This window comes from Danio rerio, chromosome 20 (genome assembly GCF_052040795.2).
Source record: "Danio rerio strain M-AB ecotype USA chromosome 20, GRCz13ab, whole genome shotgun sequence".
Lineage (NCBI taxonomy): Eukaryota > Metazoa > Chordata > Actinopteri > Cypriniformes > Danionidae > Danio > Danio rerio.
Window position 1 is genome coordinate 58,503,813 of NC_141040.1, and position 23,195 is coordinate 58,527,007.

Below are 23,195 nucleotides of genomic sequence, written 5' to 3' on the forward strand. Positions count from 1 at the left end.
ATTATAATAATTAAATTAAACATGCAAAATGTTGTCTGACTAAATTGAGTCAAATATGCAACATGTTGTCTTGTAAAATTAAAATAAATAAAAACAATTAAATATGCAAATATTGTCTGATAAAATGGCTAAATTAAAATTGAATTAAAATGAATCAAACCTATAGAGGCAGTGGTGCAGTAGGTAGTGCTGTCGCCTCACAGCAAGAAGGTCGCTGGTTCGAACCTCGGCTCAGTTGGCGTATCTGTGTGGAGTTTGCATGTTCTCCCTGCATTTGCGTGGGTTTCCTCCGGGTGCTCCGGTTTCCCCCACAGTCCAAAGACATGCGGTACAGGTGAATTGGGTAGGCTAAATTGTCCGTAGTGTATGAGTGTGTGTGTGAATGTGTGTGTGGGTTGTGGCTGGAAGGGCATCCGCTGCGTAAAAACTTGCTGGATCAGTTCGCGGTTCATTCCGCTGTGGCGACCCCGGATTAATAAAGCGACAAGAAAATGAATGAATGAATGTAAATTGCTTCATTGTCCTCATTTGTAAGGCGCTTTGGATAAAAGTGTCTGCTAAATGACTAAATGTAAATGTAAAATGTAAATGAATGAATAAATCAAACCTGCTAAAGTTGGTCTTGTAAGTTGGCAGATTAATTTATTCAATATAATTAAATTGAATAAATAAGGATGGATTATTAATAGAACCTCAGTTTTGCACATCAAGATTTGTGCGACTCTCCCACATCTTTTAAGGGCACTGTAAGTGTGCAATGCCACACAATCAACTGTAAATGTATTTTGTTATCACCAGCGTAGAGTAATTGCACTCGTATTCACATTGGCACTGAAAACAGACCCATAATAGACTGATGAATCTGGCTTCACACCATCCTGTTGTAATTATAACCGAACCAAAAATAAGCAACGCAATGAAACAAGCGCTTATTGTCAAAAAGGCCATCAAAACCAGAGAATTGATTATAATATGCTGCAGTTTTGCAGTTCATTATGTTCGAGGCGGCAGTTTTTTTTTTTGTATCGTCAACACTGTAGCTGCTGACTGAATATAGATTGCCTGATAAAATGGCAAATAAAATAAAATAAAATTAGAAATAGTTAATTTAGTTTTAGTTAGGCAGCTAAATTGAATTGAATTAATACTTGAAATAGAAACATTCAAAGGTTTATATGGTAAAATAGCTAAATTAAAAAAAAAAATTAAATTAAATTAAATTAAATTATATTATATTAAATTAAATTAAATTAAATTAAAGGAATTTGTGCAATAAACAAATATAAATAGTTTGCCTGATAAAAATACAAATGTCATATTTTATTCTATTTAGTTTTATTAATACTTGCAATACAAACGTTCCAAAGTTTATCTGGTGAAATTCAAAATTAAAGTAAATTAAATTAAAAGGTTAAATTTAATTAAATTTCAAATAAAAGGTTTATCTGCAGGGTGAAATGGCAATTCAAATTAAATTAAAAGGTAAATCTTGCAATGGAGTCATGTAAGTAGGTTGCTGGATAAAATGGTTAATTAAATTAAATTAATAAATAAATAAAATACTTGCAATCGAAACATACAAAAAACTTAATTAAATTAATTCCTGCAATAGAAATATTCAAAATATCATTTGGTAAAATGTCAAATTAAATTATATATATAAATATTAAATTTTAAATAAATAAACACAAATAAAGAACTTGCAATAGAAACATGGAAAAGCAGTAATTCCGTTATCTTCAGTTTAATTTAATTAAAATTTGCAATGGAAACCGATCAAACGTTTATTTGGTAAAATGGCAAAATAAAATGAAATGAACTGCACAATGTTGTTGTTTACATGCGAGTATGAGCAGTATGGCTGCACATACGGGTCACCAAACTAATCTAGATGTATGAGTGTAAACCATATATATCTATATTTTACAAAGACTATAACCAACCAGTGAAGAAGACGTGTGTGTGTGTGTGTGGTGAACATTATAATGTGAGCAGAGACACCATCACTTTAAATAAACATTTCTTCTCTAGATCCTGCCCTCAGCTGTAGGTCAAAAACAAACAACATCCACAAAAACAGAAGCAGCGAGTGTTTGACAGATGAGTAGCATTTCACATCTGTACATTAACAATTACTATCGGGAGAATACTTTTATTTTATTTTATTTTACCAGACCAACCTTTTGCATTTTTCTATTTCAATATTTTATTTATAAATTTTTTTATGTATTTATTTATTTATTTACTTATTTATTAGTTTTTTTTGTTTGTTTGTTTGTTTGTTTGTTTGTTTATTTTTTTAATTATTCATTCATTATATATAAATTCAACAAAATAAAATTAGTTAATGGCTAACTAACTAACTATTACTGGAATACACAGAAACATTTTGACAAACAGTGAAAGTTGGCTTGTAAAAAGGCAAATTATATATATATATACATATATAGGGTGGCGCAGTGGGTAGCACAATTGCCTCACAGCTAGAAGGTTGCTGGTTCAAGCCTCGACTGGGTCAGTTGGTGTTTCCGTGAGGAGTTTGCATGTTCTACCGGTGTTGGTGTGGGTTTCCTCCGGATGCTGGAATCGAATTGCAATATTCATTTACTTGCAATAAAAACATTCAAAAGATTATGTGCTAAAATGGCAAAATAAAGAAGAATGAAATAAAATAAATAAAAAACAAACTAACTAACAAAATAAATAAATAAATAAATGGTATGCAAAAGTTTGTAAATAAATAAATAAAAATAAAATAATATTCAATGTAATATTCAAAATCAATTGAAATTAAATAAGTAAATTGAATACTTACAAAAACATGCATGTTACGTCCTTTTAGATGTTAATAATAAACTAAGAGTATGTGACAACATACAAGAGTTTAGTGTGTGAGACAAGCAGATGGAAAAAGAAATTAACTAAAAACCAAAAAAAAAATCACTGCAATTGTTTATTGCCCATACTTCCAGTGAAACCAGTGAAAATATATTGCACAGTGGAAGAATTTTTTTTTTACAATGAATAAATGATGAATTACCTGGGGGAGTGGAAGTAGTTAGATGTGCTTAAATCAAAGAAATAAATATAACAAAACTCAGTTACTGTTTTCAACAAACTAAACGAATTATGAAAAGAAAAGCATGAAAAGAAACATCTTCAATGCACCACACGTCTTCACTAAACTACTCTAACTAAAAACAAAACATACAGAAAACAGCACATCCTCCTGAACCTAATGAACTAATACAAATTATGCATCTGAGTGTTGTATATGTATATCTTACTCACTCCTACACCTCTCTGAGTTATCACTCAAACATGTCAGTTAACTGGACATGTTCACAAGCAAACACATTGCATTATCAAATCTCAAAACTTTAGACAAGAGCATTAAACACAAGCAAAACACATTCTCTCAGACTAGCCCTCGCAAGAGAGACTGTCCTCACAGAGACCCACAGAAAGAGTAAGAGCGAAAAGTAGCGAGAGAAGGAGAGAGAGAGATCGCCATGGTAGTTTGGGCTCGGCTTTTAAACGCTACACCAACCAGCGATTGGTGGCGCAAACTCAGCGTCAGCGGCCAACGTCATCAGCACGAAATAAGGATCCTCCAATGCCATTCGTACCTGTAACACACGCAGAAACAACACACCCACACACAAACAAATGCACACACATATCCAAAATACGTTCTGCAAGAGAACGTAACAATGCAAAAGCTTTTCTGGTAAAATTAAAAAGAAAAAATAACAATAAGATTAAATTAAATTTAATTAAATTTAATTTAATTTAATTTAATTTAATTTAATTTAATTTATGGAAAACTTGAAATAGAAACTATCAAAATATTATCTAGTAAAATGTAAAAAATACAAAATAAAATTGAATTCAACTAAATACAATAAATTGTTAACTAACTAACTAACTAACTAACTAACTAACTAACTAACTAACTAACTAACTAACTAACTAACTAACTAACTAACTAACTGAATGAATAAATAAATAAAAAGAATGCTTGCAATACAAACATGCAAAAGGTTGTCTGGTAAAAACATAAAAATAAAATAACATTTATATTAGTTAATGGAATAGTGGCAATGGAAACATTCAAAAGATCTGCTAACATGCCAAATTAAAATTAAATTAAACTGAATTAAATAAATAAATGGGGTGGCTCAGTTGGTAGCACTGTTGCTTCACATCAAGAAGGTCGCTGGTTTGAGTCTCGGCTGGGTCAGTTGGTGTTTCTGTGTGGAGTTTGCATGTTCTCCCCGTGTTGGCGTGGGTTTTCTCCAGGGTGCTCCGGTTTCCCCCACAGTCCAAACACATGCACTATAGACCTTATTCTTGAATGCGGAAGTGCGCCTGTTTTTGTGATTGTTTTAGAACATTGATTCAATTGCCTATGGGAGAAATGACTAGGAATAATAAACGGCAAAAACAGTCAAACTACTTTCTCTACAAACAAGCGTGTTCATGACTGTACAGACAAAGCTAAATAATATAATGAGAAAACATCAGTTTGCAACATCAAGCAGCAGAACGAGCGGTTTTTAATGTCTAAAAATGAATGGAGGTGAATGAGACCGGAAGTCTCAAACCAAATATATTCAAATGCATGCGACTGGCCTCGTGCTCGTACGCAATAAATAAGACGAATAGGGATATTGGGTAAACAAAATTATCCATAGTGTGTGTGTGTGTGAATGAGAGTGTATGGATGTTTCCCAGTGATGGGTTGCAGCTGGAAGGGCATTTGCTGTGTAAAACATATGCTGTATGTTTTGAAGTTGGCGGTTCATTCCGCTGTGGCGACCCCAGAATAATAAAGGGACTAAGCCGAAAAGAAAATGAATGAATGATTAAATAAAAGGGACACTTGCTATAAAAAATGCTAAAGTTTTTCTGGTAAAATAATAATAATAATAACATTTAATTTAGTTTAGTTTAATCAATTGACTACCTGCAATCGAAACAGTCAAAAGATTATCTGGTTAAATGTCTAAATGAAATTAAAAGTAAATGAATGAAGCACAGTTCTGTAATTGTAAATGATCATGCCTTTCCCCCCAGCAGTGATTGAGTTTAGCCGAGTGTATTTAGCTGACAGAGGAGTAAGTCGCGTTGCGTCTGAAGTGAACAGATCAGATCTGCCCTTTTCTGATGTCAGACTGAATCAGGATCAGCGGAGATGTTTAATTTCTCTCAGTTACTCCGTCTGTCGCTCCTCGTTCTGCTGGACACTGAAAAGGGCTTCATTTATCTGGAAAAACAGACCTTCAGTTTAATCTTGATGATGAATATAAAGCGTCTGATAGAGTTTGACTTCATCATGTGTTTCAGCAGCTGCACTGATTAATGCTGTAATTGTGTTCAGTTTTGGCTCATGATATTATTATTATTATTATTATTATTATTATTATTATTTATTAATTAATTTTAAAAAATAATGATTATTAAATCATGCTAAAATAAAATGCGTTTGTTGGGGGGAAGTAGCTTATACAAGTCAGAATCATTAGCCCCCCTGTATATTACTATTTCTATAACAATTTCTGTTTCAAGAGTTCACACTTAGCTGAGGATTGATAGTAAAGCTAGTTTGGCGTGCTGTCCCGGGGGAGAGCCCTGAGCTTATAAGATCCTCGAGCCCTGGGCTCCCTCCCATTGCAAGGCGAGAGGGGAGTTTGAGCTCAGGTAGATCTCGATGACTCCCCCTCTTGCTTGTTGTAGCTAAGTGTCAGATATGGATGCTGATAGGTGTACTCAGAGTTTAGCTATTTAGTATTTGGATTAATTGTTTAGGGTGCTTGTTTTTGAACTGTGGGAGGAAACCGGAGGACCCGGAGAAACCCCACGCGAGCATGGGGAGAACGAGCAAACTCCGCAACAGAAATGCCGTCTGGTTTGGAAAGGAATTAAACCAGGGGCATTCTTGCTGTGAGGCAACAGCGCTAATCGCTGGCCACCGTTTGAAAGGAGGGAAAGTAGGGTTGGGGGGGGGGGGGGGGGGGGGGGGGGGGTTCTTCAAGACGAAGATACTGAGGTGAGAAAAGTCTGGTTATTTATAGTGAGTTAAGGATTATCTGATAGGATAATCAGTTGTTAGCTAAAGTTGGAACAGCTGTGAACAATCATAAGCACGTGATCCTCTCCAAATGTGTTTATAAATAAACTTCACTTAATGGAGAGCAGATTTTTTACAGCACATTTCCACTCATAATAGTTTTAATAACTCTAATAAGTGATTTATTTTCTCTTTGTCATGATGACAGCACATAATATTAGATTAGAGATTCTTCAAGACACTAGTGTTCAGCTTAAAGTGACATGTAAAGGCTTCACTAGGGTAATCAGGGTAAAGTTAGGGTAATTAGGCAAGTCATTGTATAACAGTGGTTTGTTCTGGAGACAATCCAACACTAATATTGCTGAAGGGTGCAGTAGGTGATTGTTTGGCTTGGGCGGTATCCAAATTTTGATACCGTCAAACCTCCCCGGTATAATAAAGACAATTATGACGTGAGGCTCAAGCAGCGTCATCAAACTGTTGGCTTGTGCCTAAACCATTCAGAAACTGAATACCGTATATGCGAGCTTAGGTTCGCGGTCATCTGTTTGTCTTGTTCGTATCAGAGGTCTGCGCAGGACGCTTTCTCTCATTCTCTCACACACACACACACACACACACACACACACATGCACAGAAAGAGAGAGAGAGATATGCACAGAACTATGCTCTGTCTCTCTTTCTCATTCACACACACACACACACACACACACACACACATACACATACACACTCTCACGCACGCATGCACAGAAAGAGAGAGAGAGATACGCACAGAACTATGCTCTGTCTCTCTCTCTTTCTCTTTCACACACACACACACTCACGCACACACACACACACACACACACACACACACACACACACACACACACACACACACACACACATGCACAGAAAGAGAGAGAGAGATACGCACAGAACTATGCTCTGTCTCTCTTTCTCATTCACACACACACACACACACACACACACACACACACACACACACACACACAAACAAACAGCATCCAGCATGCATTCTCGGGAGTGATATTGTTAGACTTGCTCCCTTTCATATTACACAAGAGTTACTGACCGCTACGCGCTTTATTCAGAAATTTATTCCTGCACTGCAAGAAATCTGCTCTGCTCCCGCGGTGCAGCAGCAGAAATGCAGACCCCTAGTTCGTATTTACCATGTCTCCCTTCTCGTTCCGTTGAAACCATACTGCTAAGCTGCAGGTCAGTTGGTGAGCGACTCGCCACCTCACCCTCTCCCTCCCTCCCTCTCTCTTTCCTCCACACTGTCCCGTGATGACAATCACGCATACGCATTTGTAGGCAATAAATGAATAATATTTATTATTTAATACTAGTGTCCTATTTAACTGCATTGTTTTTTATGACGGTATTGAAACTGACACTGTTGCTATTCTTAGATCCCGCGGTATACCATATTACCGTATTACCACCCAAGCCTAGGGATTGTCTTCAGAAGCATGTGTTGTTGTGATGGTTGAAAGTCTCCTCAAATTCCAATAGTACTGATTAAAGTAAATGATCTAAATGTGTTTATGTGTTTTTATATTCTGGATAAGGCATAAAACTAAAAACTGTTCATCCAATTAAATATTGTCGGGTCGATAGATAACTCAATAACGTCCGGCATCTCAAACTGTGTCAACAAATTTAAATGTGAATTTCTGCGCAGCCTCTTTAAGCAGACAGACACGTCACTCGCACGCATCTACCGCTGACGTCATCAGGCAAACTCTGCATCATCCTGAAGTCCTTTCTGAAAGACCAGCGTGGCCTTGTATGCATGAACAGAAAGATTGTTTCCTAAAGCGCTTCTGCCAGAAATGCAGAAACAAAACTTTTCTAAACCCTGAATCAATATCGTGGTTACTTTTGCACGCTGGAGGGAAATGACTCTATGCAGTTCAGACCCACATAGCAAAATTTCTCTGGCCCAGCTCTGGCCCACACAATCAGGTTTTGCTTGGCCCACATGCCGCAGTGAATTACGGTACATGACTGGACCAAATCTGGCTTCCAGACAAGAGCCAAACATGGACCATATCTGGGCCAAGTCTCAGCCAAGTTAATAACTCATAACTGGGCCTGAACTGGGCCAGACAGGTTGGTGTGTCACAGTTGCAATGAAATTGATAAACCCATGGAGTGATGCGCTTTAGGCACACTCTGGCCACGCTTTTTCTCAAAGTGACCTGATTGGTAGAATTTTTTTTCTTTACTCAAAAATGATTTTAGTGTATTTTAAATGTGGGTCAAGACTGGCCAAACTCACATGGCCCACTTATCACATTTTTAAATCTGGGCCAAATACTATGTTTTTCATCTGGCCCAAATCTTGTGTGCCGCCTTAAAAACGGTGCCGCCTCTGCCAAACCCGGGCCATGTTTGGCCCACATGCTGTATGCCAGTGCCGGATGAATGCCTGCTGTGCCAGCTTTATGCCAAATCTGGGCCAGAATTCTTTGCTACTAGGGGAACAACGATCTGAAGGATGACACCACGGCTGAAGTATTTCTTTTAGACGGGTCTGTTTTAAAACTATTTTAACCAGGCAAAGCTGATGTAGACTGTGTTCTTGTTTATGAATGGGTTAAATGTACGGAAGTGTTGTTCAGCCACTGAAAACGGCCGACAGAAGATTGACTTGTCAAGTTCATGGAGTACCTTTTACAGCATCGATAATATAGTCGGGTAAATAACCTGAGCATTCGTTGAGTTGTTCAAGTGAAAAGGAGATGAAAACAAGCAATTTATAAGCATCAGCAAGCACAGCTGATAATGAAGAGTCACTCTAATGTAAACACCAGTGTAATGTAAACAGATGACAGGATATTTCTGTTTTAGCACTGCTTTATTTTGATCTGATTTGTATTTAGTTTAATAACTCAACATCAGTAAATGTGCTCTTCCGCCTAACCAGCTGTACCGAGGTGAAGTTTGATTTATATTTGCACACTTGTTCATGTTTGAACAGTGACACGCCGTTTTGGGGAAATGTAATCCTGCACCCGCTGGCCTGTCCACAACTACGCTATAAAGTGCGTGTCTCTATAGAGTTTTCTAACTGGTGAATGACATGATCTAGCATTATCTGCAATCAGCGCGTGTTCGCGAGTTCATGACTTAAGGAGGTGTGGCTTAGGACGGCAGGGGAGGGTCATAAAATTTCTAAGCTTTTGCTTATGCTTGAATTCTGGCGGATCACCTACTACACCTTTTAGGGGGCTGATAATAATGAGCTTAATATGGCTTAAAAACAATTAAAAGCTGCTGTTATTCTAGCCGAAATAAAACAAATAATAGTTTCTCCAGAAGAACAAAAATTAGAGGAAATTAGGGCTGGGCCGATAAATGATGTCATATCCAATTGCCATACATTTTAGGTCGATAACGATGATAAGCTCAGGACATTCTTACTTGATATAAAGGGAAGCCCAAAAGAAAACGAATGCATTGATAATTCACAGTTCTATTTGACAGTTTCACGATCACGCTAGAAATGTGGAGGTGATGGAGCTTTTTCAGCAGCAGCTCCAAGACTCTGGAACGATCTTCCACTCTCCTTAAGAACATCTCCAGCTCTTGAGTCTTTTCAGAAAACACTGAAACACTTATTTTCTTCAGCTTTTAATCATGTGATGTGAGTTTATGTATTTTGGTTCTGTGTATGTTTGCGTGTGTTTTATGTACAGCACTTTGGTGTTGTACATTGTGGTTTGTTGAAATAAATTGGGATGAGTTGAGTTGATGAGCCAATCACACAGCAGCAATATGCAACAACTCGGGATGTGACGGTCACTGTTTTTCTGTTGCCGCCGTGATAAAGTAAAGTAAAAAAACAAATGAAATATACAGTGCTTTATTATTTTTCGAGAAGTCTAACAGTTGTCAGGTATATGGTTGCTAAATAATCAAAAGTAAAATACTACTGCATAGTCTTCATAAATAATTCAATAAAGTTAATAGTAATTAACATTACAAATGTACCATTTTTTACCCCTGAATGCTTTTAAAATCCACTACCTGACAAAAGTTTTGTTGCCTATTCAAGTTTTAGGAGCAACAAATAATAATATGGCTTCTAGTTGATGATTGGGTATCAGAAGTGAAAGGAACGACCCACCACCACAGCCATATCACCCTGCAGCCCAAGAGCGGTTACACACTGAAGCTAAGCAGGGCTGAGCCTGGTCAGTACCTGGATGGGAGACCACTAGGGAACAACTAGGTTGCTGTTGGAAGTGGTGTTAGTGAGGCCAGCAGGGGGCGCTCAACCTGTGGTCTGTGTGAGTCCTAATGCCCCAGTATAGTGAAGGGGACACTACACTGTCAGTGGGCACCGTCTTTCCGATGAGACGTTAAACCGGGGTCTTGACTCTCTGTGCTCATTAATAATGCCATGGCACTTCTCGTGAAAGAGCAGGGGTGTAACCCCGGTGTCCTGGCCAAAGTCCCTCCATCGGCCCTTACGATCATGGCCTCTCAATCATCCCCTTCCACCGAATTGGCTCTATCACTGTCTCTCCACTCCACCAATAGCTGGTGTGTGGTGAGCGCACTGGCGCCGTTGTCCTGTGGCTGCCGTCGCATCATCCAAGTGGAGCTGCACACTGGTGGTGGTGTGGAGAGACGTATGGGTGTATGGCCATACATGATAAATGCACTATATATATACACACATTACATTACATTACCACTTATATGAAAGGTAAAGGCCTCTAGATGACGCTTATTTGACCACAATAACATATGATCATGCCTTGATTTTGAATGATTTAATGATTTATGGCAAAGAAAGCCTTCTTGCAGGACTCCCAGAGTTCATCAAGACTCTTTGTGTTCATCTTCAACGCCTCCTCCTTCATCTTACCCCATACATGCTCAATAATGTTCAGATCTGGTGACTGGGCTGGCCAATCCTGGAGCAGCTTGACCTTCTCTGCTTTCAGGAGCTTTGGAGGCTGAAGTATGAGCAGGAGCGCTATCCTGCTGGAGAATTGTCCCTCTCCTGTGGTTTGTAATGTAATGGGGAGCACAGATGTCTTAATACCACAGGCTGTTGATGTTGCAGATCTCTCACACACCCCCATACTGAATGAACCCCAAACCATGATGTCTCCTTCACCAAGCTTGACTGATTTCAGTGAGAATCTTGGTCCATGCTGGTTCCAGTAGGTCTTCTGCAGTATTGGTGATGATTAATGCAGATCAGCAGATCATTCAGCAGAGAAATCCACCTTCAACACTTTTACACATCATCAACTAGAAGTCCAGTTATTATTTGCTGCTCTTACAACTGAGATCCACCACAAGACTTTTATCAGGTAGTGTGCAGTCAGAGGGCTCATGCAAATGAAAATTGCATATCCGGTGATGTGACTATAGCGAATGATCACATTGCGATATCGATGCTGAAACCAGATATTACGAGGCCCTAATTATCCCATCCTGAAGCTCTCCAATCCTCAACACAAAAGAGCTAATCTGGCCTGCTCTCCTCAGTGTTAGCCTGAAGTCCTGCATCTCCTGCTGCTATAATAACACTGAGTGTGTGTGTGTGTGTGTGTGTGTGTGTAAATCAGGATCTGGAGAGCAGCACACGTGTGTGGGAGTCTCACTTTTACAGCCGGCGTATGCTTTAATCTGGCCGCTTCTGTCTGATGAGTGCTTAAACTGTCACTGAATCATCATTTCTAGCCTCGGCTCAGTAAATGAGTTGCAGCTCGTTTTCCTGCGCATTTGAATTGCAAATGGGCTGCCGTTGAGAAAGCTGAACTCCCGCGCGGACACAGGGAGAAACTCAAAATTAGTCAAAGCAGCAAAAGTCAGCCTGAAAACACGTCTCAAACGATGACCCAGGGGTTAGACCAGATCACTTATCAGAGCCACGCCCACATCCCATCGTCCAATCAGGTGTCGATACACTGAAACAGTACATCTTCTCGGTAGTTTTATTATCTGCTGTTTGTGAATTAATTTCCGTCCTCCTGATGAAGGTGGTGTTTTAAATTCCGAGTGTTAAGGCTTGAGCTTTATTTCCAGCGAGTGTTCATTTGATAATTGTTTTTTGCATTAAAATAATCAATGTTTTAACGTTTGTTCTTTGCTAATTGCAGGAAGTTGCATTACCGTGTTTCCTGGTGGATGAAGGAACTGCAGCGCTGACAGTTTTCCTGGAGATTCTGGACACTGAGCGTAAGCAGAGCTGAAAGAGGTCAGTCAACACTGAAAACACAGCACACGCAAACAAAATCAGCTAGCCAGGAGAGTGTGTGTGTGTGTGTGTATGTGTGTGTGTGTGTGTGTGTGTGTGTGTGTGTGTGTGTACGTGTTTTTGTGACATATCAGGACACAAATCTGTATAATGACATGGGTATGACACAGGTATTACAAAAAGGAGGTGAAATATGAGGACACTGGTGACGTCCTCATTTCTCAAAATGCTTATAAATCCTACAGGATGAGTTTAATCAGGGAGTAAAGCTGCACACAGTCTCCTGTGATGGTAGGGTTTAGGGGTGGGGTGAGGGCAATACAATATACGGTTTGGGCTGCATAAAATGAATGGAAACCTATGTAATGTCCCCACTTTTCACAAAAACAAACATGTGTGTGTGTGTGTGTGTGTGTGTGTGTGTGTGTGTGTGTGTGTGTGTGTGTGTGTGTGTGTGTGTGTGTGTGATGCAGTGCAAATCCCAGAAGTGTGGTTGATGCAGTGCAAATCCCAGAAGTGTGGTGGCAATGATGTGTAGAGCTGAATAAATGATCAAAAATAATACATGATAATTCATTAAAAAAGAAAAATGTCAGCACAGTGGTGCAGTCTGTAGCATGATCCCCTCACAGCAAGAAGGTCGCTGGTTCGAGCCCTGGCTGGGTCAGTTTTTGTTTCTGTGTGGAGTTTGCATGTTCTCCCTGTGTTGGCGTGGGTTTCCTTCGGCTGCTCTGTTTTCCCACACAGTCCAAACACATGCGCTATAGGGGAACTGATCAAATAAACTGGCCGTAGTGTGTGTGTGTGTGTGTGTGTGTGTGTGTGTGTGTGTGTGTGTGTGTGTGTGAATGAGTGTGTATGGGTGTTTTTTAGTACTGGGTTGCAGCTGGAAGGGCATCCCCTGCATAAAACTTATGGTAAAACTTTATTCCGCAGTGGCGACCCCTGATAAATAAGGGACTATGTCAAAGGAAAATGAATGAATGAATGAATGAATGACCATATTTGATCTCAAGTAAGCAGAATTAAGCTTATTTGCTAGTTTTAGTGAACTATAGCAACGCTGCGTTTTATAAAATTGCATGTTTGCTGAAAGAATGTCTACACATTAGACTTGATTATGCGCTATATCAGTCATTTCAACAAGTCTACATCAAAATAAAGCCCTTTTTTTCATCGTGAAGGCTGTAGGTTTTGACAGTAAACTCTCAGCATATGACGGCATGTTGACAGCCCGCTCTTGAAGGAGTTGGAAATGGGCTGTAAGTGCAGATTTTTCTCACATTGCAGGCGTGATGGACGGAAAGAATCCTGACGACATATAAAGCGCAGGAAATCAGAAGCTGATGGAGACACAGACGGGCAGGTGCTTGACAGAAAATACAGCAAAAAGCGATGCAGTGTTCAAATGCATCCACTTATAGGCTGAGTTTGAGCGCAGGCTTGGATTTTAGCAAGTATGTTTGATAGTTAAACTTTAATGCTGGCCTGGGAATCCTTTCCTCAAAGCTTGACGCAGTTTTGCAAGCTTCTAAACTTCTAAAATCTCTTCTAAAGCAAAAAACCCCCACCATAATAAGTTTGCAGATATTTAAGAAACAGGCAAAGTGAACATACTTGGTCATCTAAAAGCAATGCTAAAGTCTAAGGTGAGCTAAAGTGAGTTTGGGCAGGCTTGTAGTTTGGCAGGTGTATTTGTATGTTGACATTAGCTTGAAAATTCAATCCTGAAATTAGGAAATATTTGTAAAACCTTGACATTTGAATCAGTTTGCACACTGTAGATAAGCAGATTCTAATCTATGGGGTTGCTAGGATAAAATCAGTGGTTGCTAGGGTGTTCTGTTCAGTTACTAGGTGGTTGCTCGGGTACTTTGGTTGCTAGGCAAGTGCAAGTATAAAATCAGTGGTTGCTAGGGTTTTACTATGGTTCTGGGCAGTTGCTAGGTGGTTGCTAGAGTATTCCGGTTACTATGCAGTAGCAAGGACAAAATGAGTCATTAAGGTTTTTATATTGTGTTCTTAGCAATTGCTAATTGGTTGCTAGAGTACTGTGGTTGCTAGGCAGTTGCAAGGACAAAACAAGTGGTTGCTTGGGTTTTACTATGGTGTTTTGGGCAGTTGCTATGATTCTCTGGTTGCTATGCCTCTGCAAGGGTAAAATCAGTGGTTGCTAAGGTGTCCTGTGCAGTTACTAGATGGTTTCTAGGGTGCTCTGGTTGCTAGGCAGTTGCAAGGATAAAATGAGTGGTTGCTCGGGTTTTACTATGGTGTTCTGAACCGACCCTAGGTGATTACTAGAGTACTCTGGTTGCTAGGCAGTTGCGAGGATTAAAATGAGTGGTTGCTAGAGTTTTACTTTAGTGTACTAAGCAATTGCTGGGTGGTTGCTAGAGTGCTCTGGTTGCTAGGCAGTTGCTAGGATAAATCATTAGTTGCTAGGGTGTTCTGTGCAGTTACTAGCTGGTTGCTAGGGTACTCTGGTTGCTAGGCAGCTGCAAGGATTAAATAAGAGATGTGCTGGGGTTTTACTGTGGTGTTCTAAACAGTTTCCAGGGTGCTCTGGTTGCTAAGCAGTTGCAAGGATTAAATAAGAGATGTGCTGGGGTTTTACTGTTGTGGTCTAAACAGTTGCTAAGGTGCTCTGGTTGCTAGGGAGTTGCAAGGATAAAATCATTGGTTGCTAGGGTTTAACTATGGTGTTCTGGGCAGTTGCTGGGAGGTTGCTAGAGTGCTTTGGTTGCTAGGCAGCTGGAAGGTTAAAATCAGTGGTTGCTAGGATCTTCTGTGCAGTTACTAGGTGGTTGCTAGGGTACTCTGGTTGCAATCGGACTCATTCAAAGTAGCGCCGCTGCGCAAAAAAACCGTTATGAATGCATGCTTCACTTCCGACTCTACAGTGGGGCTTTTGCATCTGAACTCTTCATATGTTCACCATTTTTCAATAAAATAAACTTAAAAATTAAATGAAATAAAAATTCTAATAAAATTAATCCAAAATATTTTTTTACTTTGACAATTTTAACGAAAAACATCTTAATATTACTTTTTTACAGCTTAAAATATTCATATTTTATAATTAATTAATAATCAAGTCATTCATTCATCAATTAATATTTATTTAGCTTAGTTTCTTTATTTATTGGGATCACCACAGCGAAATGAACCACCAACTATTACAGATTTTTTTTTTAAACAGCGGATGCCCTTCTAGCTGCAACCCAGACTGGGAAACACCCATACAGACTCATTCACACACTCACTCATACACTACAACCAATATAGTTAATCAATTCCCCTATAGCGCACGCCAACACGGAGTGAACATGCAAACTGAAAAGCCAATTGGCCCAACCGGGACTCGAACCAGTGACCTTCTTGCTCTGAGGCCACAGTGCAACACCACTGAGCCAACGGGTCACCCTGAATAATTAAATCATTATTAATATTTAATAATTAATGTATTCACAGCTGCAATTTTTTGTTCATCCAATAAAATGTTAATTAATTAATTAGCAAGGCTTGTATACTGGAGAATGGAGATTATTAGCTCATGTGTTTGTGATCATATAAACCTCAGTGAAAGATTTCCTTTTACTGGTAGCTATAAAAAACTATAACCTTTCTCCCTCTGTGACCCTCAAACATCATAAAACATGTTCATTTTATCTTCATGGGTCCCGTGTGTGAAATAATTGCCGCTTTATATGGAAACCAGATGATTTTCATGCTGACAAATGAAGTGGAAAAAACAGGAGAGACTCGTTTTATATGTAATAATGAAGCGCGACATTAAAAACATGCTCCGTTTGAGCTGCTGGAGTGATGCCTGGTGTTACGGAAATAACAAAGAGGATATAAAAGAGGCTGAATAAAACAAAATGCATTAAAATAAAATGTAATAATAATAATAAAGTTAAAATAAAAAAATAAAATAAAACAAATAATGAATAAAATAAAATATAAAATTAAATTAAATATAAAAATAAAATAATAAATTATATATACAGTTGAAGTCAGAATTATTAGCCCCCTTTGAATTTTTTTCTTCTTTTATAAATATTTCTCATATGATGTTTAACAGAGCAAGCAAATCTTCACAGTATGTCTGATAATATTTTTTCTTTTGGATAAAGTCTGATTTGTTTTATTTCGGCTAGAATAAAAGCAGTTTTTAATTTTTTAAACACCATTTTAGGGACAACATTATTAGCCCCTTTAAGCAATTTTTTTTCTCGATAGTCTACAGAACAAACCATCATTATACAATAACTTGCCTAATTACCCTAACCCGCCTAGTTACCCTAATTAACCTAGTTAAGCCTTTAAATGTCACTGTAAGCTGTATAGAAGTGTCTTGAAGAATATATAGTCTAATATTATTTACTGTCATCATGGCGAAGATAAAAGACATATGTTATCAGAGATGAGTTATTAAAACTATTATGATTAGAAATGTGGTGGAAAAATCTGCTCTCCGTTAAACACAAATTGAGGAAAATATAAACAAGCGATCTAATAATACAAGGGGGCTAATAATTCTGACTTCAACTGTGTGTGTGTGTGTGTGTGTGTGTGTGTGTGTGTGTGTGTGTGTACACATATACATACATACATACATTTTGAAGTCAGAATTATTAGCACCCCTGTTTATTTTTCCCCCGATTTAAAAGTACAATAAAAATAAATGAAGAAATAAATAAATAAAATATGAAAAATATATGAATAAAATAAAAAAGACACTTTTTAGCATAAAACAAAATATATTTAAAATAAAAAAATTAAGTTAAATAAAAATAAATAAATAAATAAATAAGATTTTAAAAATAATAAAATAAATAATAAAAATATATAAAATAGAATAAATTAAATTATAATAAAATAAAAGAAATAAAATAAAAAACTATAAATAATAAAATAAAAATAAAATATATAAAAATAAAATATATAAAAAATAAAATTAAGTAATAGTAATAAAAAATTAATTAGATTAAAATACAAAATAAAAACACTTAAAGTATTATAGAATAAAATATAATAAATAAAATTATAAATTATAAAAAATAAAATAAAGTATTAAAGTAATAAAGTAATATATTAAAATAAATAAAATTAAATTAAATAATTAAAGCAAATAAATATAGATTAAATAAATATAAATAAATATAAAAAATAATTTTACCCTTTTTTATTTTATTTTATTTTTTTTTTACAGTTTTTATATTTTATTGTATTCATTAGTTTGGTGTATTTAGCTACAAATAAATAAATACATTTCTATAATATATTAATAAATTTTTTTTATATTTTAATCAATTTATTAGTTTCCCAGTTCTGGGTTGCAGCTGGAAGGACATATGCTGCATAAAACATATGCTGGAATAGTTGATAGTTTATTCCACTGTGGTGACCCCTGATTAATAAAGGGACTAAACCAAATTGAATATAATTCAATTGAATTGAAAAATAAATAAATAAATAAATAAATTATAATAATTAATTAAATAATTTATAATAAAAATTATAATAAACATTATAATTGTAAAATTATTATAATAAAAAATATAATCAATGAAATAATAATTTATTTTAACAAAGTAATCCGGTTTCGACTATTTTTAAAGTCAATTAAACTTAAACAGATTTAAGACATCAAGTTAAATTTGTGTAAGTTATTAAAATAACTTAAATTAACATAAAAATGTTTTCATGACTTTTCCGTCACATTTTTTTATTTCAAGTTTAATAAAAAAAAAATAATGATGAATTAAAATGAAACGATATAAACAAGTAATCATTTAATCATATTTCTTATAAAAGAAAATATAAGAAAGAAAAAAATTCATAAATGTATAAACTGTCATTTAAATATAATAGAAGTAACCCAAAGTTGGGTTTGTCCATATTTAAATCAACGTTTGGTTACAACAACCCAGCATTCTTTATATTTTACAATTTTCATATTGTATTAATAAATCTGCAGATTGCATACAGGCTAGCCTAACACTATAAAATTAATGTATTTGCATGTTTATTTTAATATGTCATTATATACACATTCTAATGTTAATTATGCTTCAAAAATCAACTAATAAAAAAGAAAGAGGCTTAATGGAGGTTAAAAAGCTCATAAATATTCGCAAGACACCACGAAACACCTCCAGCTTCATCTCTGCTGAATAATTCATTAATCCACGCTTCATTAATTGGAAAGTAAATGAATCCCAATGTTACTATACATGAATAATGGGAACGATTAATGTGTCTGAATCATTTACCATCATTTACCAGAGTAAATGCTGTATTTCTCACTCTATATGTGCAGCATCTATACCTTCTGCACTTTTTGTCATTGTTTTGGCGTGGCACTGTGTCTCAGTGGTTAGCACTGTTGCCCTACAGCTAGAAGGTTGCTGGTTTGAGTCTCGGCTGGGTCAGTTGGTGTTTCTGTGTGGGGTTTACATGTTCTCCCGTGTTGGCATGGATTTCCTCCAGGTGCTCCTGAATGATTGAATTAAACGAATGTATGAATAAATGATTAAACAAATAAAAAAATTATTGAATGAATAAAAAACGATTGAATAAAAAATTTAGTGCATAAATAAATGATTAAATGAATGAATTGTTAAACGAATAAACAACTGATTTATTGATTGAATAAATAATTGAATGAATGAATGAATGAATGATTAACCCAATAAACAATCTCATAATATACAATTGAATTAATGAATAAATAAACAAATAAATGAATCAATAAATATATAAATCAATTCATGATAGATTAAATGATTGATTGATTAAACAAACGAACAAATGAATTAATAAATAAATGATTGAATTAAATGATCAAATGAATAAATAAATACATGATCGAATGAATGAATGAACTAATGATTGGATGAATGAATCATTGCTTGAATGAATAATTTATTATTAAACGATTGAATGAATGATTGCATGAATGAAAAAATAAAGAACAATTAAATGAATGAGTGAATGACAAAATGAGCAATTTAATGCATGATTGATTAAAATATTGAACAATAATTGATTGAATTAATAGTTGAATGAACAAATTATTAAATGATTGAATGAAGGACTGAATGAATCAACGATAAAATGAATGGTTAAATAATGATTGATTGAATGAATTAATGAATGAATAAATGAATGAATGAATAAACATTTTAAGTGATTAAATTAATAAACAAATTATTTAATGAAAAATTGTGTGAATGAATGAATGAACTAATGATTAAATGAATGAATAAACGATTGATTTTAATGATTGAATTAAATGATCAACTGAATGAATAAATAAATGATCGAATAAATGAATGAACCAATGATTGGATGAATGAATCATTGCTTGAATAAATGAATTATTAAACGATTGAATGAACGACTGACTGAATGATTGCATGAAAGAACAAATAAAGAACAATTCAATGAATGAGTGAATGATAAAATGAGCAATTGAATGTATGATTAATTGAAATATTGAATGGATAAGCAATTAAATAAATGATTAAAGGATTGAACAAATGATTGAATGAGAAATGGAGTGAATGAATGACTGAATGAACAATGATTGATTTAATTAATAGTTGAATGAACAAATTATTAAATGATTGAATGAAGGATTGAATAAATCACTGAACAATAAAATAAATGATTGATTCATTGAATGAATGAATGAATGAATAAACAACTTAAGTGATTAATTGAATAAACAAACGATTGAATGAATGAACTAATGATTAAATGAATGATTGATTAAATTAATAGTTGAATGAACAAAGTATTTAATGATTGAATGAATGAACAAATAAGGAACAATTGAATGAATGAATGAATGATTGCATGAATGATTGATTGAAATATTGAATGGATAAGCAATTGAATAAACGATTCAATGATTGAACAAACAATTGAATGAGAAGTTAAATGAATGAATGAACTAATGATTGAATGAATAATTGATTGAATTAATAGTGGAATGAACAATTATTAAACAATTGAATGAATGATTGAGTGAATGAATGAATGAACAATAAAATGAATTATTGATTGAAGGAATGAATAAACGAATTAATAAGCGATTAAATGGATGAACAAACGATTGAATAGAAAGTTGAGTGAATGATTGAATGAATGATTGATTGAATTAACAGCTGAATTAAAAAATTATTAAATGATTGAACGATTGCATAAATAAACAAACAAAGAACAATTGAATGAATGAATGAATAATAAAAAAGAATGATTGAATAAAATATTTGATGAATAAGCAATTCATTAAACAATTAATGAACAAATGATTGAATGAAAAATTGAATCAATCATTGAATGAATGAACTAATGATTGAATGAATGATTAATTTAATTAATAGTTGAATGAACAATTATTAAATGATTGAATGAATGAATAAACGTTTGAATGAATGATTGCATGAATGAATGAATGAAGAACAATTGAATGAATGATTGATTGATTGATTGTTTGATTGAATGAATGAATTAATGAAATAATTAATTAATAAATGATTAAATTGTGTTTGAATCATTTGTGCAGTTCTAGTGATCAGGTCAGTGTAGATGAGCTGTCTTTTACACTCTAAAGAGATCGTTCTGTTCCTGACCGGCCGGGTAATTAATTCACAGCATGCGCACCGCTGGAACGGGATGCTTTAATCTCCCGGAGATGTCGTCCTGTTTGTGTAACTAACAATGCTAAATCATCATTCGCCACACATAAATGAATGAATTAAGTGCAGGAGGAGAAGTAAATTGTCTCCTGAAAAGCGTGCAGAAATCGCAGTCAGATCTCAGGGCGTCACGGGTCGAGCGGCCGCTGGAGAATAATACTGATCATTAAGATGCACACAGTGTAAGAAACTCAAGGCAAACATCTCTGCTGCAGAATCAGATCGTGCACAACACGTTTAACACACATTTATCAGCCACAATCACAGTTAAGAGCATCAATTGGACTCTTAGCTATTAATAACAATATAGCTAAGAATATATATAAATAGCAATATAGCTAAAAGTTCACGTGTATATACACACAATAGCACATTGTTTAAAATATCTAAGAAACGTTTGTAAATGTTATTGTTATTGTTGTTATTGTTGATCAGGGTGGTCAACAGGATCAGGGTTTTCCCCAGCACTTCTGAAGTGTACAGCATAGAGTCAGATCTGAAATGAACAAATAAATGAATGAATCAATAAAGTAGTTAATGACTGAATAAATTAAAGAACTAATGAACAATTCAACTAATGAATGCTTTAATCAATAAAGGATTAAATGAATGATTGAATGAATGAAGGATTGAATTGATGATTGAAAAGATTGAATGAAAGAATGGATAGATGATTGAACCAATGAACGAAAGAATAAATGATTGATTGATTGATTGAATGAATAATTTAATGAATTGAATGATTGATTGAATAAATGATTCAAATTAATGATTGAATGACTAAATGAATGGATCATTGAATGAATGATTGAATTGTTTAAATGAATGATCAAATTGTAATTGAATGAATGATTGAATCAATGAACAAAAGAAAAAAATATTAATTGATTTAATAATTGATTCAATGAACGATTGAATGAACGATTGAATGATTGAGTAAATGATTGATTAATTGATTGATTGAATGAATGAATGAATGAATTGATTAAATGAATGAATGCATGCATAAATTAATTAATAAATGTGTGAATGAATGCATAAATGATTGAATGAATTAATGAATGATTGAATGAACAAATGAATGAATGACTGAAGGGTTTAATGAATGGAAGAATGAGCGAATGAATACATGAATGATTGATTGAATGAATGATTGAATGAATGGTTAAATTAATAAATGAATGCCCGAATGAATGCATGAATGATTGAATGAACAAATGAATGAATGAATGCGTGAATGAATGAATGCGCGAATAAATACATAAATGAAAAAATGAATGAATGAATAAATGGTTAAATGTATGAATGCGCGAATGAATACATGAATTATTGAATGAACAAATAAATGAATGAATGGTTAAATGAATGAATGAATACACGAATGAATACATGAATGATCGAATGAACAAATGCATGAATGAATGAATGGTTAAATGAATGAATGAATGTGCGAATGAATTCATGAATGATCGAATGAACAAATGAACGAATGAATGAATAGTTGAATGCGCGATTGAATACATGTATGAAGTAAGTAGTAAGTAGAAGTGATCCAGCCTAATAAAGTCATGCGTGAGTTATTGATCACTGTTCGTACACGTTCACTTTCATATAAAAATCCACGAGGTGAAACCCTGCGTGTCAGCATTATCCTGTCGATAACAAATGAAAAAGAAAAGGGAGAAGTGCAGGATTTGAGACGACTGTGAGGAGTGAGAATATTTATTTGCTTTAATGACGAGCCCCTCTATTGACTTTCCTAGAAATCTAATATTCAGCCTGTGAGAATCTCCTAATGCAATTTCTGCTGGATCTGGGGGACAATAAACACTTATAACTTTCCACACACTGTCTGTTCACCGCAAGCTTCCCACTGCTCGACTCTTTATTTATTTCTTTTTCAGCTAGACAGTGAAAGCTCTGTGTTTGTTTGTCGAAATGTTTCAGTGTTGTCTGTGCACTGAAAGTTAATGCAGGTCCAGCTACTGTTTTGAACACCAGCGTTTCTCAAAAGGGCATCTCATGTGATTCACAATCAAAATAACAAAAATACACATAAATTCTGCGTGTGAAGTCCCTAACCTGATCCAAAATAACTGCGTGATGTGGCGGAGACTCTGTGGGCACATTAATATATATGGATGGTTGTTCTGGGATTCCTATGGTGTTTTTG

General features: G+C 35.1%; 1 protein-coding gene and 1 long non-coding RNA gene across 4 annotated transcripts in view; one reads left to right on the forward strand and one right to left on the reverse strand.

Annotated features, from left to right (window-relative positions):
* The window catches only part of LOC147839513 (uncharacterized), a 243,096-nt gene that overhangs the window by 208,404 nt on the left and 11,497 nt on the right, over positions 1 to 23,195 (reverse strand). The window lies entirely within an intron of this gene.
* The window catches only part of LOC101884676 (MAM domain-containing glycosylphosphatidylinositol anchor protein 2), a 373,415-nt gene that overhangs the window by 7,196 nt on the left and 343,024 nt on the right, over positions 1 to 23,195 (forward strand). For all 3 annotated transcript variants that reach the window (XM_087298727.1, XM_087298728.1, XM_087298729.1), the window contains exon 2: positions 12,214 to 12,311. The gene's annotated coding sequence lies outside the window, so the exon portion shown is untranslated. The remainder of the gene's footprint in view (positions 1 to 12,213; positions 12,312 to 23,195) is intronic.